The following is a 19621-nucleotide window of genomic DNA, read 5'->3' on the forward strand; positions in this document are numbered from 1 at the left end:
AATTGTGCAGAAGGCTATACCACAAACGGAATTCACAAACTAGGGGAAGGAGCTTGGATGCAGTTTTTATAATGGAACTCCCTCGCTATAATGCGAGTCTCGGGGGACACACAATAAAGAGCGTTATAAACGGTGGAGGGGGTGGGGGGCGCCGCGGGACACATAACACACATCTGACTAAAATACAAAATAAAATCAGTCCCTCTCTATAATGCATATACAGTGAAGCAAAAATGTAACTTTCTGTGATTAACCATGCTTAAAGCACCATGAAATCAATGCTATATTGTTATATTGTTTACAAAAAAAAAAAAAAAAAGGTAACATTCCCACTCGTGGATCATTTTAATAAGCAGTTTTTAAACTATAAATAGCCTGGCTAAATGACGGTCGGGAGTTCAGTTCAAAGCGACAGACAAGCAAACCAAGTGCGAGAAGGAGAGAGGGTCGGGAGAGGGGAAGAGGGAATGGGCTCGCCCCAGGTTCGGCTGCCGGAGTGGGGCTGAAGCAAAGCTGAAGCGTCTCGTCTCCCGGAGAAAGCTGCAGCTCCTCCTGTGTTATAAAGTGCCAGCGCAGCGTTTCTTCGGTTCAGGTACTGTATCAAAAGGGAGGGACAGAAATGGAAGTTAGAATGAGAAGTTGTTAACAGTTTGAACAACAGTGGTACTGTATTTACTGTAGAAATATTGCATGAATTACTAGTATAGGTATTGGGGGACATGCTGTAGGAGCGTTATAACCGTGAGCCTTATAGCGAAGGAGCACTATATATATATATATATATATATATATATATATATATATATATATATATATATATATATATATATATATATATGTATGTATATATATACACACACGCACACTTTTTTATATGTAATGCATTGAAGATTTTGGACAGATCTGTTCTCAATACAGAGAATAATCATATGACTTGTTTTAAGGATCTATAATAATAAAAGAGAATTATGGTAAATAGTATTTTCTTTGTATTCATTTTATTTTAAGTCTGTGATTCTCATAAATTAATTTTGAAAAGAGGGTCATTGCAAAAGTGTTAAAGGAATAAAATTATACTGTTTAAACAAGTAGTACAGAAGCATTATAAAACAGCGGTGTAGTAATCAATTTTTTTAATGTACAGTTAGACGAAAAAAAAATAAAGAAACGATTTAACTTGTGTTCCTATATGTACACAATATTAATATTCAAATTTAAGAATGTATTTTAAAAACAAATGACTCAAGTATTTCTTAAAACAACAGCTTGCTGCAATATATCTGTACAAGTCTGGTCCAACCTGTCAGTAATTGTTTGAAAGGGGCATTGTTGTATGAAATCCAGACATACGTTTACATCGAAGTGAAAATATCACCTTCAGTATATGTGATATAAAACAGTTTGATTCTCTGTCCTAATCTAAAATCTTCAAATTTCAAAAATATAATAGCATTAACCATAGGAAATAGTTTTGGTTCCCTTTTAAGCTGTTTGCCCCTTAAGCCATGTGTTTCCTAAGGGGGCTCTTCATAATTAAAGCAGAGAGCAGGACAGGTAGAACACACAGCAGGCTTCTGATTTGAGCCAGTTATTCATTTGCTGAGTGTTTGTGTTTATGCAAAGGGGCCTCATCCTGCATATTTAATCTAGAGCAAGGCAGTGGCTTTTGTTGTGTTTAGACCACATACCTTCAGTCCTTCTTTACACTGCAGTCAGTGTTGGAGCTGAGAGAGAGACTGGAAGTCAAAAGAGCTTTTATTGTTCAGGGAGGAAAAAAAACCAAAAAAAAATACTTTTGTTAAACCCCGGGGATTTACTTACCACCTAAAGTCTCTCACAGTTAATGGGTAAGTCAGTATTACATTCTTGTTTCTTTTCTTTCTTGTAATGCATTCGTTTCGTGCAGTAAATGTGAGTGTGCTTACCCTGTTTACAGTTGTGCTGTAGGTCCTTAAAGTGTTGCTTGTCCATCAGTTTGTGTAGTTTTACTGAACTGACTTGAAGTCGCTTGAGCAGTGCAGGTGGCATGTGATGAGGGTGAACCCTGTTACTAAATATTTCAGAGTGCGGGTCCTGTAAAGAAACATGTGAGGGCTGCTTTGTTATTCTTCTTCCAAACGAATCCTGTTTTGTAACTGTCCGCTAACATAATACTGCCATCACTTGCCATAAAGAATTCAAACTGTACACTGCCTACAACCCAAAGCCTTAAGAGCTGCTATTCCTCATTGTTTCCCAACCAAAGGCTTCTTGATCACAAGTGAATGTACCGTAATAGGAAGGTTTTTCATATATAGAAACTGAATCAGCTCTTCATTGATATTAATAGCACACTAGAGATGTTAGCTCACGACACAAAGAGAAGCAGGACCGGAGAGTGGGAAACTTGATATTGCAGAAGAGAATTGAAAGTCCTCCCATTCCTCTATGTGGAAGGCAGCAGCCATAAAAATAGACTTTGCATAATAGCACTGTCAGTTATCCCTTTAGTGTAGGGCATGCTTTCCAGTGAATGTTTGGACTGCATTTTGTGTACTCTGTAAAGTTTGAAAACTGTTAACTGAACCTGTTTAGTATCAGTTAGTCTGTGTGTGTGTATATGTATATGTATATGTGTGTGTGTATGTATATATAATATTGGGTACAGTTAATGTATATTTCAATCAATCACCTCTATCTAATGTATATGTTCTGTTTTTTTTTTTATTTCGGGTGTGAGAGAGGGGAGGGGGGTGGGGTGGAACGCAGATGTGCAGATGCTTTCTGTTTAAATATAAACAGAAACAACGCTCCTAGCAAGAGCAAACTATGTTGAATTGAGCAACAGACCAGTTCTTCCACTTTTTGAGAACCTCCGATTTCTGTTTACTGTTGCATTGTTTGTCCTACACAGTTTACAGCTTCAGATTAAGAAAGCACATGGAAGAGCAAGAACTGCCTGGGAATTAATTTTAAGAAAAGAAAACAAGAAAACAAACGTTGGATCTGAGATAGTCTTTAAACAGCTAGTGAGAAGAAATATGACACCAGCAATAATTTCTGCACCTGACTTGCACACTGACAGTTTTATTGTAGTTAATTGATAATTACAAGGCTACACGTGGAATTCTTTTTATATGCTTAGATAACTTAGCTGACTAAAGGTAAAGCTTAAGAATCCCAAATTAGACAGTTCCTTAAACTGCATGTTTAGCGAAAATACACACAAGTGTTTAGGGAAAGTCCTCCATTCATACCTTACCCACAAAAAAGCTTTTGCATTTTATACAGTGATAACAATATTCAAAGTGGACAAGTGCTGCTGATTTTAGTTTTTATGATAATGTGCAAATGTATTGATCCTTAGATGAATCTCTTAACAAGGCAAACATATATGCCACAGTTTTGACTGGCAAATATTTAGAAGCACACTAGAACGTTATGAAATGACACGCACTTTACATACTTTATTATGCATTCATTCATTTGAGTTGTGTTACACAGTACTTCAGATTACACTATAAAACATTTGCTTTTACACTTGCCTCTTTTCAAGAACAGTGCAGTCTGTTCTAAAACAATTCCATGCTTACAGTGATCAGCCACCAGGGGATGCAGTGTGCAAAGTAAACATCCCATTAGAAAATAACATCTTAAAGGGGAAGTTATTTTAGACACACTAATGTTTCAGTTTGTTTGTTTGTTTGTTTTATTTAGAATAACAACTCATTCTGTCTATTGGGTAAAAGCATGTTTTAATTGTTTAAATTAAATTCAGACCAATCTTACGATTTTAAAAACACAGTCTGCCCTGGCCGTGAATATTTTATAAGCTGCTAATAACTTGTAGGGTTATCACTGTCGTCATAGGCTATTAGTCAAGTTTCGGCTTTCTCCACCACAGACACAGCAGTGACTTGGCAAGGAAACAGGAGTACTGTCCGCAGGTTAAAACAGTATTGTATTGTATTTATATTATTTTAGTTAGTCAAGGTGGTATAACTGTTTGACATAACAGTATAAAATGTAAATATACAGCAGCATGTTCTGGCCCACCTTCTTACCTTGTTTTTACACTGTTGGGTAAAGCCGTGTTTTCAATTGGGAGCTTATGGATTGTTAAAACTGTAGAAGCAATTGCAGGGGTACGTTTCAGGCGTGGCTTTCCATTTACAGGAAGTTCGGTTGAATAAAGCTCTTGCCATATTTAAATGATGTACATTTAAGAAATTCCCCTCTTTTTGTAGTTTAAACACTTCCTATGTAAATTTATTACACGCAGATCAAATTCGGCTAGTATATTCTTGTGAGTAAAGAAAGTGTTATACTGCTCTTCAATAGCATGGGTATGCACTGTATCACCTGGGTTTATCGTAACTGTCCAGGTCAGGAGTCGGCAGGTCCATGTGCAAGAAGTCTGCAATATCTGCAACTAGCCAGCTTTTTTCTGTTTTCAATTACTTTAAGATTCTTGACACCCACACAAGTGTGTAATGCAGTAATAACAAGAAGATTGATTTTTTTTTTTTCCTACTGAAAATTTCTGGTTTTTTTTTGTTTGACGGATTTTCGGGAAAAGAAAAAAAAAAGATAGATATATATATATCTATAAAAGGTTAAAAACAATTTGAGAATAGGCAGCCGCTATTGAGTATAATGTAGCAGTACGTTTCAGATACAAAGATGGCTTTTGTGTAGAGAGTGGAGTTTTGTTAAGAATATGGTCATGCAACAATGCAACTGAAAAACAGTTGAACTGAAATTTAAGTGATGCACTTTCATAATTCATTCATGTTCTTTAAAAACAGAGTTTTTATTGTTTAAGAAACAGAAAGAGTAATTCAAAGGAGGTGGAAGTCTTGTTTCTGGAAAGCAGGTTAAATGAGAGAGCCTTGCGCTTGTTGGTACTGATAAGCAATAAGTCCTATGACATGATTGTTTTTATGAACTCGCAGAGAGTCATTCACCGTTAAATCCAATTCCTTGCATTTGTTGTTTTATTTATTTATGTTTGACTTGACAATGGGGTGCAAATGAACATGCTTAATTGATGGTTCCCACCAGTAATCGGCCAATTACATTGTGTCCTTTTCTCTTGTCTCCAGGGTAAGAAGAGTGAACTTTGAAGGTGGCTGTAACGGAAGATTGCTTTAAACAAGCAACTGCTTGAAGAAGGTAAATACAAGCCGATTTTACACAAGGCTCTCGCTCAGCAAGGGGCAGACTCTACATTCAGGTTGTTTAATAAATAACCTGTTAGGGTGCCTTAACTTTATTTGTAGATACTAATTGCTTTTTTTCTATTTGAAAGAAACCAGTACCTGGGGTTTTTTTCTTTCACTTTGACATGCTGTAACAATTAGGCAATGCATCCCTGACAAACCAAAGAACACCTAAATATTCTCTTGACACCATTTAAACAAATTAAATGACAAGAATAGCTGTTTTTGCATTCATACATATTAATTGTTCTTCCTCTATTATTCCTCTTGTCGTAGAAAGGCATATAAATGAGGCCATATGACACTATTTTGGGAGTCTGGGGCTGGGGGAGATTTGAAAGCAAGGGCAGCATTCATGTTCTTAAATCACAACAGGCTAAAGGTAATCTAGTTTAAATCTATGGTACTGTACTGTCCGATACTGTACTGAGATATAATGTAGCAATACAGTTCAGACCCTTGAATACTACAAGAAGAAATCATGAGCAGGACTGTATTTAGGTCATTAAAAACTGGTCTCCTAATATGAATATTTAATTTATTTTTGATATTATAAAAAATATGTTAAATGTTCTCTTGTAACCCCTAAATATAAGTTCCTTCAGCTACATTCTGCCATATGAATATCTGAACTGAAAAGGGAAAGCTTGATGGAATTACACAATCTTTTGTCCTCCTAGCCTACAGTATATAGAACATTAATAATAACTTGAGAATGTGTCAAAAGGCAGCACAAGTAATGTAAAAAAATAGTGTATGTGGTACAGTATCACCTTTTGTGAGATGCTGTTGAGACTTTGCTTTGGATTTTGGATTATTATTTTAAAACAAGAGAATATTAAAATACGAGTGCACTTTGATATTTAACTTCTTTCTGACAGTGGAACAAAACCACATCAGTGCTACAACATCACAAATGTAGGTTCATGTACTTACTCAAAATAACGGTTACGGAATATTGAGTAGAACACAGCAGTGCTAACCTCTGGATATTCATCTGTGGGTTCTCACCTTTTGTTAGAAATTAATAGTTATGCACCATAGCAACAATAGTGTAACTGTCAAGCAGGGACTGCATAATATTCCCCTGTCAACCTTAATGAAGCTCTACTTGCAGCCTTGCACGAATACAGTTTTGTAAACTAACTTAATAACAGGATATTAAATAATTACCAAAAAAACTGTTTGCTTAAACCACATAAATAAACCAAATAAAAACTCTTCAATCATGACGGAGGTGTATTAAAGAGATACAATTTTTACACATACACAAACTGTAAAAGGTTAACAGTCAGTTTCCCAGTGTTTCTTTTTGTTTTTAAGTTCAGTTTTGGCGTAATAAATGATTACCCTTTTATTTGTGTAGGCTTATGCATTTACATAATGTTTATTGCCGGTTATCTCAAGAGGAAGTGCGTACATTATCTCACCAAGGTTCAGGGGTGTTATTCTTGTTTAAATTTTTTTGAACAGTCCCTTGTTCATTTAGGGAACAAAAGAAGCTTTTGAAGTCCAATGCATTAAAACCAGGTGTAGCATAAACGTGTAGCAAAAAAAAAAAAAAAAAAAAAAAATATTTTTAGACCCAATTTTAAGCCCAAACTAGTATCACTTTCACATTTGTATATATTTATCTGTGCGAGCACTTGCAGCACATTGTTTCTATAAAAGCTTGTGAATACTTTTATAACTTGGGAATAAGGTTTTATAACTTGGGAATACTCCTTCATAATGGTTGGGAATTAGACGCTCATAACTGCAGATTTCTATAATAAGTTTCCGAGGGCTTCGCTTTTCTATTCACTGATATATTTCCCAAAAACCCCTTGCTTGTCTTTGTTATTGGTGTGTGTGTGTTTATTTGTTTTTACACTGATGATGGCATTGTTTTAAATGTGTCTGTTTGTGCTCCCACAGAAAAGGAACTAAATGTCGTTTTTATATTATGGAAAACACTGCGTTCTTTTTATTTTCCATATTTAGAAGAATTGTTAGGTGTTTGCACGCAGGTCTGGAAATGGCCCTAAATGAGGGTTAATATTTATTTAGATTAATAAATATTGTCTATATGACTAGTATATTTACAGAAGTCTGTATTTTAAAATACAATCATTGCAGATAGTATGGGCTGTACTGTTATTTCTTGCAGTACTTCATAAGAATTCCAATTCTTTATATCGGCATTAAGCTAGAAATTGCCATGTATCAGTATTAGGGTCGGTAAGCTTTTAATTCCATGGAATTTACAGCTCGCTGTGTTTCCATGCATTTGTAAAACTGATTCTTAAGAGTCCCGTTTAATCGGTTTTGCCTAGCACAGTAACATAATAAACAGCTTGCTGTTGCTAAAGTGCCACATGGGGGAGATTGCTAACAAGAAAGTTAAATGTGTCTGCCACTAGCAGTTTTGTCACTGTGTTTTTCATGCGTTGTAACTACCATAATGTACTTTAGGAGCTTCAATACAGTAGTTAATACAGTGACAGGCATAACAGCCGGAAGGCACTTTTAGCAGTGTAGAAATTGGCATCCTCTGTAACTGCAGTTTAAAAAAACCTTTGCTGTTGATCTCGTTCTCAGGATGGGGGCATCTCATCATAATAATAATAATAATAATAATAATAATCTAAACGCAAACACCTGCTCAGTTGACAGTCAAACTGTGGCAGCTTTTACGTTTGTACAGATATCCAGAAAAGTAAAATTGGACTTTGTCAGATCAAGTTAGGTATGCACAAATCCCATTTGAACCCAAGGCTTTAAAAAAAAAAAAATCTTTACACTGATTTGACCTTGTTGTGAGGTTCAATACCTGGTGGACAACATTACAAAACCACCACCAACAACGGCACTGTTTTTAAAGTGAAACGTAGATTCATTTAAAAACTACCCATTTGTGAGACCTATTAAGTGATAGATGTGGATGCACATGGCATGGCTAATGGAATTGTTTTGTTAGGTACAAATTACAAATAACAGCCTGTAGTGGTGTTCGGTTTGAAAAAAATAACACGTAATAGATCTGTAGTACCAGAAAAAGCAGATTATTTATTTTAAAATGTATTATTATGCATATACAGTAACTAGACTAGTGGGGGTTGAAGTAGTCTGGTTAAGTGATTTGCTGGATAATTGACAAAGTAGCAAGGAAGCAATGCAAGACTGAAAACTACTGCAAGCACCTAACTTTGCCTGCTTTGAAAGCCCAGCACAGACAGTTATGAACCTTTGTGGCCAGTAAAACCTGAAATGAATGCCCAAGAAATGTCATAAAATAACAAGACAAATGCATTAAAAAAAAAAAAAAAATGTTTTACAGGCACAAGGTAGTGGAGGTAACTTGCCATAAACAGACTTCCAGATAATCTGATCTGTTTTATACTTGGATCAGGGTTAAGATTAAGCATAAGTATTTGACATCTGTTTAGATCTCCACTGTTAATTTATAATATTGACCAAATGATACAAATATAAATACATCAAAAATGATATTGTTGTATGCTAGTCTGGTCCCAGTAGTCTGAACTGTGCTATCATAATCAAATGCATGCTAACAGCAGCTTCCAAATTTCAATTATTTCTGTGATGTGTATATCATATTTACAGTCTTCTCTTTTAAAAATAAATACATAAAGACAGTATTAAAAATACAAGTTCTACTGTATGTATATACTCCTTATGTACATTTTCTATTGGACTTATTGTAAAATATGCACCCCTTTGTGTTGTGCAAGATACAGTGACTGTGGTGGCTTTATATTGTACAATAAAAGGCATAACAGAGTGAATAGATACGGCGATATGATTTTTTTCACCCCATCCAGAGAGCATGGCTTATTAGAGTCTACAGAAAAATGAGGCTGCTTAAAGAAATGGCTGATGCATCATGTAAATAAATAGCTTGTAGTTTTCGGTGTGGTAGCCGTATGAAAGTGATGCCTCTGTGGCGTCTATAGGAAGAAAAGAGGCCCTAAAGAGGTTATTTTTGCTAGAGTGTTGATGTAGTAAACTGGCCATCATGCCTTTTGAACTTGTGAACTGCTACTTGTTTGTATGATGTATTGATTTAGCTATGCCGGCCTGCTGCATTCAATTTTACTGTGTGCAGCAGTGGGGGGTGTGAAGCATGCCCTTCTGGATTCAAGAGTGCTCGTACCATTAATTCCATTATTCTTTAAACCTCACTGGAAATAAAGCGATCACAAACATACACGCTTTTTATTTTGGAAAAGGAAAACTTCTAACTGTTTAGCAGTGCATAAAATGAGTGGAAGGTTTGCACCATTGCATGCTGTTGCAGATTATAGAGAAGTTAAACTCTCAGATCCAGACATATTAGCTATAACCCTGTTATACTACACAGAACTCTGCTTTGGCACAGTACTGCTGAATGAATTCTAGATTTCTGGAAAACTGTTTCGTCCCTGTTCTGCATTCTCTTTATAGGTTCATCAAATGTATTAAATTGTTAAATTATTTAACATGTAAAATTTATATTCAGTGGTTTAAAGAGGCAACTGAAGCGGAACACTTTTGGTGATGAAGTGGTTGGCTTTTACATTAGGAATCTGCAAGTTTATTTAATTTATAACATTAAAAGCATTCCTGGGGATTTTATTGTGCAAAGGTTTAAAGCCTGGCTAAAATGTTATTTTCATAAACAAAGTATGTTTGAGTTGGAAAAAAAATGCGGCAGTGGGGGAGACTGAAAACAGGAATGACAAACACCATTAGCTGAAAAATTTCCATTTCATTGCAACTATGTTATTGTTTACTTTACCATACACATCCTAATATGGTTACCTCCCTGTCAAACAGCATAGCCAGGGACTGGGAGGCCCATGCAGGGACCAGCTTCCAACTGCCACTTAGACAATAAGAAACAAATGCACACAACGCCCCACAATCCTTCCTCAGAAAAAAAAGTGTTAAAACAAAAAAAACACAAAACAAAACAGCTTTTTTTTTACATTCTTTTTTTTTTCTCCTTACCCTGGCCCAGCATGTTTTAACCTTTTGTAACACATGTTAGCTGTGAAACTATTAGGTCTTTCCAATGCAACCTATTCCAAGGAAAGATGAATTTATTAATTTTGTTTGTTCATATGCCTATTTGTTTGTGTATTTATTAATATATGTGACTATAAATGTGCAAAAAAAAAAAGGATGGAAATGATTGCATTGCATTGCCCTTAAGCTTGTGGGCTTCTGTACACTTTGACTAATCCACTCATGGTAAGACCTGGAATGGCTCAATTCAGAATGAGAAGACTGTCACTGTACATTACTCACCAATAACTTTGTTTTTACAAAGACATTTAAAAACTCTTTTCATTCTGACTTGGCTGTAGTTTGATTACTAAGGCATGAAAACCAGTGCTAGACTTCACAAAGCAGAGGCGGTGTCCTCGGCTGTCATGTAAACAGCACTGGAAATACTTGCTGAGGGTTGCGAGTCAGAGCTCACTAGTTCAGTGGCTTTCTTTTTTCTCTTTCTGTGTTTCTGATTCAACACAAGCCACATGTCTGTTCTAAAATCCTCGTGTGTCTGATGCTTGCTAGATACTATCTGTATCCATAGAACAAAGGAAGGTTGTTGCACTGTTAGGGTTTCCTTTTGCACAGCCACAGTAGGCGAACTGAACTAAGAGAAGGAAGGTTAGGAGATTAATCCCTAGAAGCACTTTTAATAGATTTTTTTAAAAACAAGAAGGAAAGTAGAGACATTGAAAACACACAAGTCAGTGACTGGTTATTGAGCAGCCAAGTTGATTTTGAGATTTTTTTACTCAAACCTCCAGAAGCCTCCAGAAGCCTCACGCTTTGGCTCAGGTGTTTCTGTGTTCCTTCCTGTGACCTCATCCAGGGAGATGTCAAAATGGAAAGAATCTGGAAGAACCGACCTGTAGTTTATTGGTAGCATGGAATTAAAAAAAAAAAATGATGGAAACACTTCTGTTAGAATTACCAGACACAAACACATCAGATATTTCAGGCATTTAAAGTATAGTTTAGATGTTTATTTTCCATTTCGTGACACCAAAAGGGTGATTTCTTTGTATGTTCTCCTTAGCGAGGTCTGTTTTGAAACAGCATTTTTCCTCGGACGCATGCATTTTCACCCAATTTTTTAACCCAATTGAGAATGAGCATTGACCAAAACATGTGTAGGATATTATTATTATTATTATTATTATTATTATTATTATTATTATTATTATTATTATTATTTAGCAGATGCTTTTATCCAAAGCGACTTACAGAAATTAAACAAAATATAACAATATGGAAATTACAGTCTTAAATTGAAAAAGAAAAATAGATATGGAGAGAAATGGCAGATGGAAAGACATAGCAGACATATAAAAGCGAATTAAGAATTATAAATATTTAAAATACACAACTAATTAACTAATAAAATAGCATAACATAACAACACAGAAACATCCAGAACAGCCCCAAAACAGCCAGTGTCCTTTCCCGAAGTTCTTACACGATTGCCACATGCGCTGCCGCTCACACCGGCAGGGAAGAGGAATCCGCAGCAATCCTTAATCAGAGACAGTAGAAACAGGGGTGCGATGGATACAGGTGAAAACAAGAAGGGATAGAAACGTAAAGGCCTGTGTATACATGAATGACAGCATTACAGTGGACTCCCTACATTACAAGTGTGCTTATTTGCTTTGAGTAAAGAAAAAAATATATACCATATCTGCTGCTCATGAACTTTGCCATACTGTTGTTTGTCAACCAACTTCAAGGCCATTTACAGAGAACAGCAAAACATGTACAAGTGTAGCAGTTCAAATACCCTGAGACACCTTGATGTGAAGGGTGCTATATCAAATTAAAGTTATTATTATTATTATTATTATTATTATTATTATTATATACAACTCAATATGTATGCACTTCAGGTGTTCTGTGACCGTGTGTTGTATTAAAGCCGCCTTCTTTTTCACTCCCATAAACATAGACTGCTTTGATTGCCGTTGCTTATTAACTATAGATTACTTCAGTCTCTTTTATATTAAGCATATAGGATTGGAATATGTGAAACTAAAAGCGAGAGAATCTTTAGTGTTAAAAAAAATAATTCATGGATTTTCTTTTTTCCACAGCCACATCTGAGTGTAGTGTACTGTTAAAAAAATACAATTTGTGTTGCTAGCTATCACCCATGAAGGTGCATTTGGAGTTGGTAGCCTTTAATTAGAAGTGAGATATTAACATTTCATAGGGATTTACGTTAGAACATGGAATGGCGGGCTGCCGTTTCCTCATTATGAATACTCTCTGCATGTAATGAGATCCATCATTAGTTGATGGAGTGGATTTGCCCTAGCTCTACCTTGAAAGGCACATCATTTACATACTTCTTAGAAATAAGGGTTTTAATGGATTCCTCAATGAATAAAATGAAAAGCTACTTCTTAAAATTTTCAACAGTCTGTTTTGGATAATGTGCATTACCATAATTTTTGCAAAAAAAAAGTGATTGACTTCTGTTGAAAATCATTCACTTTATGTAGTATGCCATAAACTCCCAGAAAAATCAATATTATCTGGACATGATGTCTTCTGTGACTATGGAATACTTAGCACCTTATACCGTACAGTAATTTACACAATTAGACATTATTAACAGCTTGTGATTTGTATTCTTTAATCTGTAAGAATACATGGTTAATGAGTACAGTATGACCATACTGGAAATGGTTTTAAATCAATGGAGAATATATAATGGCTCCTCCTTTTTAACAGAGATCTCGGAAGTAAATAGTTAGTGTATGCACCATATATGCACCATATAAATAAGATACCTCCTCCCTATCCTGCTAGTATGAACTAATTATATATTTTATTCCAGAAAGTGGCATCTCCAGTAAATTGCCTCTTTTGATCACATTTGTTTTGTGAAATTAACCTGAATCTGTATTCTGCCAGGTACATGTGCGGATAGATAGACCTGTCGGCTGGAAAATCTTCCTGTCTTCTCTAAAACATATATTTGTGTTGGATGCTTTCATTGGAGTGTACACGATGATTACAGCTGTTCATTAACAAAATTGGGTATTTGTTTTAAACTTTAACCAATCACTTTGATATGCTAATTATGGTGTAATTTAATTTGAGCCCTGTAATGATGATGCTGTTATTATGGACATAAATGATGCAGTTAAGCTGAGAGTAATCTCATTTGCATACTGTACATGCCAGTAAATTAAGCCCTTTCCTCGACTGCTTCAGCTTTAATTTTCCACTTCTTTTCACACAGCTTTTTCAGCCTCTCTCCTATGAGCCCACTCTCTAATAGCAGTGATCATTGTTTGATGTGGAGAGCTGCCTCACCACACTAAATCTAGGCACAATATGTAATGCATAAAGAGCCTCATTATCTTACTGAGTGTTTCTTTAAGAAGTCTGGATTAATAGGGAGAGGTTTGTTCCATCTTGTAGCAACACATATTGTGTTTTTAAATGGAGAGAAATAGAAAGTATGGTTATGTACAGTATTTGAGAAAGCTGTTATTTCCAAAACAAACTAGCTGCAGTAAAAAAAAAAAAAAAAGAAAATCCTTTTAATTGATTTTTGTAACATCATTTATGTTTTGAAAAAATTAAGCGTGACTTCATTCTAAAAGGTATTTATACACAAAATAAACTGGAGGGGGTTTAATGCCAGGTTGTTGACATTTAGATATTAAGCATCAACCCAAGAACAGAATAGAGCATGTTTGCAGGTAAGGAAGGAGGCTTAAATTAATAACCCCCAAAGCAACACTACTGCTGTCTAATTCCCAGATTATCAAAGAGAAATGTAACATTTTAAATGGTACGTAATCTTCAGTAATGTGTCTGACTGTCTTATACAGAAAGTGTGTTTGCCTTGCATGCAGAAGGTCTTTTAATTTCAGCATTTATATGTTCTGTTTTGTATTACATCATATGGTTTATTGGGTCTATTTGTAATGTCTGGGAGCCCTAATAATGCAGGGTAAATACCTCAAAGTTCTGTTATAGAATTGAAGGTTGTTCTTTTTTGTATATTTTAAACTTTTTTTTAACAAGCACACGTCATTCAGCTCAGACATTGTAAGAATCCTTTGTGTTGCAAAGACAGAATCTTTTTGTATGTACTTGCACACCGACTGTACAATTGCCCTTCAACAGGAATGCTTTTCCATTTTGTACCATAAAGAATATTATTTTCCTGCCAGCCAATTTTCTCTGTTAGTCTCTAATTGGCTACATAAATCTCTGGCATTGAGAATGAGGAATGTTTCGGTGTCATAGAGTGTAATCTTCACCCTTATTTACCAATTCATTAAGATTCATTGATGCAGGATCGGTGAGAGGAAATGACAACATAAATCAGACCTCCAACATAATGACCCTAATCAGTTGGGAATTGCTGAAAATGTCATGATGAACTATGTCCTTGTATTAGTGCCACTGTACATTGTCATTGTGTTGCTTTATGGGTGGGACGCATCCTCCTGACATCGGCTGTATTTAACGAAAAAGAGTTGTTAAAAACCTGATTCCATTAAAGCTGTAAGATTCATACAAGGTCTTTCAGTATTTAGCCCTGTGCCCTTTACCTTCAATTTAACTGCTAAGTGGAAGGTACATGCCCCCCTTTTCAACTCACACTATCCTTTGAAAGAGATCTGAGGCTTTTGCAATAATTATTATTATTATTATTATTATTTATTTCTTAGCAGACGCCCTTATCCAGGGCGACTTACAATTGTTACAAGATATCACATTATTTTTACATTCAATTACATTTTTTTTACACATTATTTTTACATACAATTACCCATTTATACAGTTGGGTTTTTACTGGAGCAATCTAGGTAAAGTACCTTGCTCAAGGGTACAGCAGCAGTGTCCCCACCTGGGATTGAACCCACGACCCTCTGGTCAAGAGTCCAGAGCCCTAACCACTACTCCACACTGCTGCCCATAACAATAATAACAAACAATCTCTTATGTGAAATAGTGCTGAATCTAGATAGCTACAGTGTGTGTGTGTGTGTGTCTGTAACACTTGGGAATGCTGTATGCATTTTCAACATAAAAACAAAGCATATATACAAAAATAAATTTGCTATCAACGGTTGTAACATTTTAAATACGTGTTTAAACATTAATAAAAAAAGAAAGAAATAAAAAGAAAGAAATAACATTGGAGAAGTTGTTTATTGCTTTTGTTTATGGAAATGCTCGTGCTCTGTAATTCTGCAGATGACCTTCATTAACATATGAAAGACGCTATTATTTAACACATGTTGTAAACAAGATTACAAGCAATTAAAGGTCTCCGTTGTATGCCGAGTTTTAAAACTGCTAGACAGTACTGCTTGAGACTGAAAATCACAGGGCATGCTTTTTTGTTTATTGGTTTCTGTTTTATTATTCTTAAAATCTTTTGGTTCTTTGCCAAGCTGTCTAAAAGAAATAAGGAATGATGTCTCATGAATTCCCTGAGCCTGTGTTATTAGGCAATAAAGCCAGCTCCACCTCTACATTTGGGCTGGGTTTTATATATATATATATATAAAAGTTATATGTTACCTTCCCTACAGACTGCCACCCTTATCTGCATTTAAGTAGGCTCAGGCCCTTTTAATATTAATGCATCGATGTTAAGCATGGGTCATCGTGTTGCATTTTAAGATTATTTGCAATTGTTAGAAATACATATTTCCAAATTAAGCCATTTTAAATAGGAATGCTTTTGCATCTTGATGCACATGTTATTATCTGAAGCTGTCCAGGAGTTCAGGTTTGAAGAAAAGAAGCATGTTTTCTTGTCATTTCATACACATTTTTTAGTGTGGGGTTACAATAACAAAAACAAATAATGAATAAGACATTACTTTGTATTGTGGAAAGTAATTGGAAACCAGAAAACGTGCACATAGATGCTACACTTTATAAGCATTGAGTAAGTAGATTCTCCAAGCTTTGTAAATAAAAGAACAGCAGGTATCATCCAGGGTTTACCTGATAATAATCTGAACATCACAGTCCTTGTAATAAGAGGAACATTGGAAAAAGAGATTCACTTTTTTTCTTTGCAGGTGTAAAATGGCATGCTATTTATTAATATACAATTACCCATAAACATCAAACCATATTTCACATTGACACAGAAGATGAAATGTGCAACCTGGAGTATTAAGAAACACAAACCTCTCATTTTATACAAACTACTACTCTTGAAAGTCTATATTCTTTTTCCCAGAAGAAAATGCTTGTAAAGATTCTAGGAAGAAAAAGATTAAAAATATATGACACACATTGAATTAATGTTAAAACAATGTGGAGCTGCAGATCCCAACGGATATCACAGATTGAAGACTCCATTTTTGTGACAGTTTAATTGGCAACATACTGTATAAGCTCTAGGGCAAGGACTATACTTTGAATGGGCTACATTTCCCACAATGTAACTTCCATAGTGTTAAAAAAAGAGCCAAGCTTTCTCTTTCGCTGGATCTTCTATTGTAGTGTTAATCTATGTAAGCCACATACAAGTGAGTTTATCAAAGTCAAATGAAAGAGACTGAGTAAAGAGTAAGAGTGTGGTAAACCACAAATAAAAGAGGTTGCCATTAAAATTGAAATCCTAAAATCACAACGCAACTTCTATTAAACTTGTCTTATACAAACTATGGCAATTAATCTCTTATTCTTGCAGTTATCATTTAGTTGCGTTGGTCACTTTACATGTTATAATCCATGTGCATAAAACTGTTACAGTAACTGAAAAGATACTTCTGAAACAAATTGCCTGATAGTTGTATTATATCCCATAGTAAAACACAAGGTTGGCAAAGGTAATGCATGCCTTTCATGTAAAGAGACGTCCAATTATTGTTAAATTTATCACCTTTATTAAATTAAAAAGTATGATGATGTGCATTTGAGATGTGTGCTGGCTACAAATTACTTGAGATATGAACACCGCCGAAATATCCTACAGTTTCGTTTTCTGAGTCATAAAGCATGATAATGGATTAGATATATCACCATACAAAATAAATACATTCTGTGTCTTGGGACATTTTTGCTCTTGTATTCAAGATCAGTGTCTTAATACTGTATATATTAGAATCGAGATTTTATAGAATAAGATTGTCACTTCTTTGTGCTACTTGTGTTTTTTGTTTTTTTAATTAATATATATATATATATATATATATATATATATATATATATATATATATATATATATATATATTGTAAAAGTATAACCCTCGTTCGGGTTCGTTGCCCCTTTAAGAACTTGACCCAGAAACACAGGAATGGATTTTTCAAGCGCTGACGCGCTATTTTTTTAATAAACACAAAAATAAAACAAACAAAATACAAAAGCAAAACAAACACCTAGCTCCTCTTGGAGCACTAACTCAACTTTCAGGAACACCCTGACTAACGCGGGACAGCTACGCTGTTTACCCGTCCTTCCCAAAACACACTGGTTTCAAAACAACACTTACTTTTTTTTTCTCTCTCTCTCTCTCTCTCTCTCTCTCCTCTCCTCTCTCTCTCTCTCTCTCTCTCTCTCTCTCTCTCTCTCCTCTCTCTCTCTCTCTCTCTCTCTCTCTCTCTCTCTCTCTCTCTCTCTCTCTCTCTCTCTCTCTCTCTCTCTCTCTCTCTCTCTCTCTCTCTCTCTCTCTCTCTCTCTCTCTCTCTCTACTCGGAGACAGCGCACCTCTCTGCCTCCTTCCACTCAGCAGCCCCGATCAGACTGCCTGCTCTCCTTTTAAACTCCCGCACCTGGATCTAATTTTTAATAATGCCCAGGTGCGGATAATAATTAATAATAAAACAATTAAACAAAACAATAAAACAATTAGCAAACTAAATGAAATAATAAAGCAACACAAATCAAACAAAAAGGTGCATTCTCACATGGTTTTTTTCCTTTTTTCTTTGCAGGGAGGTTTTAACCCCTCCCTGCCGTCTCTCACAACCCGCTATGTTACAATATATATATATATATATATTGGTATTATCATGCTAAAGGTCATCACATAGTTAGTTACCATTTAAACTAAGTGATTCCTTATGTGTCTGATCAGGACACAGAGGGAGGACACAAGGGAAACCTTGATGGTCTTGGCCTTGGCTAGATGGTGATTCTGCTTAAAAAAGAATGTCAGTCTGAACAAAATAAGCCTTCTGACTACTGAATACACCGGAGGACTGAATTGACTTCTCACCTCCACAGGTGTAATTGTCCCCCTTGGCAAAGGTTATTGTACCGGTGAAACGCAGATGTATGTTGACTTTAGTACTGTCGGTTTCTTTTTTGTTGTACTGTTTTTATTTTATTTAAGTGAGGTTTATTAATTAACTTTCTGCTCTACTGCCTGTATGATTGCCAGAAGAGAAGCAGAAAAACTGACCCTAACATTTAGTTGCATCATTTGGTAATCTTTTTACATTGCTAAATTATGACAGTTATTGTAAAATAACATTTAAAAAAAAAAAACAATGCACACAATGAAGCCCTTATGAGGATGTTGCCTACAGAAAAAAACCTTGGTGCTTTATGGCATTGGTGACTGAGTAAATGTAGTTAATTGGGAGTATTTAAATGTGTCTATTCCTAACTCAATTTGTTTTATTATACATTATTAACAGCCATTGTTTGTTAACTGCCAATAGTCTTTACCACTGGAATACAGTTAAGAGGTTTAGGTATCCCTGTTTCCCTGTTTGTCTTCTGTTCAAATGGCCCTGATAAGAACATTATGGCTGGCTGGCTGTTTTAAACCTTCAAGTGTCTTGGTGTGGTATACAGATTTTTATTAAGGATGCTTTTATTTAAGATATTGGTATAGTGTTTCATATGTTGGTTTATATAAACATGAGCTTCAAGTTTAGCTGGTAACCCAAACATAAATTACTGTTTGTGTACACAACATGTCTTTGGAAATAACAAGCTATAACAGCCCCCTACCTACTTGTTCAAATTCATGTTTTCTACTCACAGCTGTAATACACAACCCTTATACTTCTTCAAATGTCAGGAGAGTGAGTATTTGTTTGTCTTTAGTTTTTCCCAGCTGTTTATTCTAGCCTCTCTGCATTTACATCAACCTTGATTCCCTGAGAGTGGCCCCATTCTCCTCCCTGTTCTGTTTACATTAGTCCTGCCCTGAGTGTCACCTACGAAATATGTTGATCATTCCACCTGGTTAATGTTAAATTGCTCTTGCAAGATGATGTGTTTGTTCATAAACACAAACCAGGGCCCCTTGTTTACTGTAGCCATGGCAGCAATCAGTTATTAAACAAATATCCGCTTTGTTTGCTGGTGTGAGCAAGCGTTTATCCCTGCAAGGTCTGGAAGAAACTTAAAGGCTGGTGTTTTGATAAAAGGGAAAACAAGA

At 35.4% G+C, this 19621-nt stretch overlaps 1 protein-coding gene across 9 annotated transcripts in view; it reads left to right on the forward strand.

The window, feature by feature from the left end:
* Window positions 1-19621, forward strand: part of LOC117413924 (forkhead box protein P1-like) — a 165349-nt gene that overhangs the window by 56849 nt on the left and 88879 nt on the right. For 7 of the 9 annotated variants that reach the window (XM_058999644.1, XM_058999633.1, XM_058999635.1 and 4 more), the window contains exon 3: window positions 5085-5154. The exons of 1 other annotated variant lie outside the window; for it this stretch is intronic. The gene's annotated coding sequence lies outside the window, so the exon portion shown is untranslated. Of the gene's footprint in view, window positions 1-1653; window positions 1848-5084; window positions 5155-19621 lie in introns of those variants that run through there. One more of the 9 variants, XM_058999636.1, reaches the window with a different exon arrangement.

Source organism: Acipenser ruthenus, chromosome 25 (genome assembly GCF_902713425.1).
Source record: "Acipenser ruthenus chromosome 25, fAciRut3.2 maternal haplotype, whole genome shotgun sequence".
Taxonomy (NCBI): domain Eukaryota; kingdom Metazoa; phylum Chordata; class Actinopteri; order Acipenseriformes; family Acipenseridae; genus Acipenser; species Acipenser ruthenus.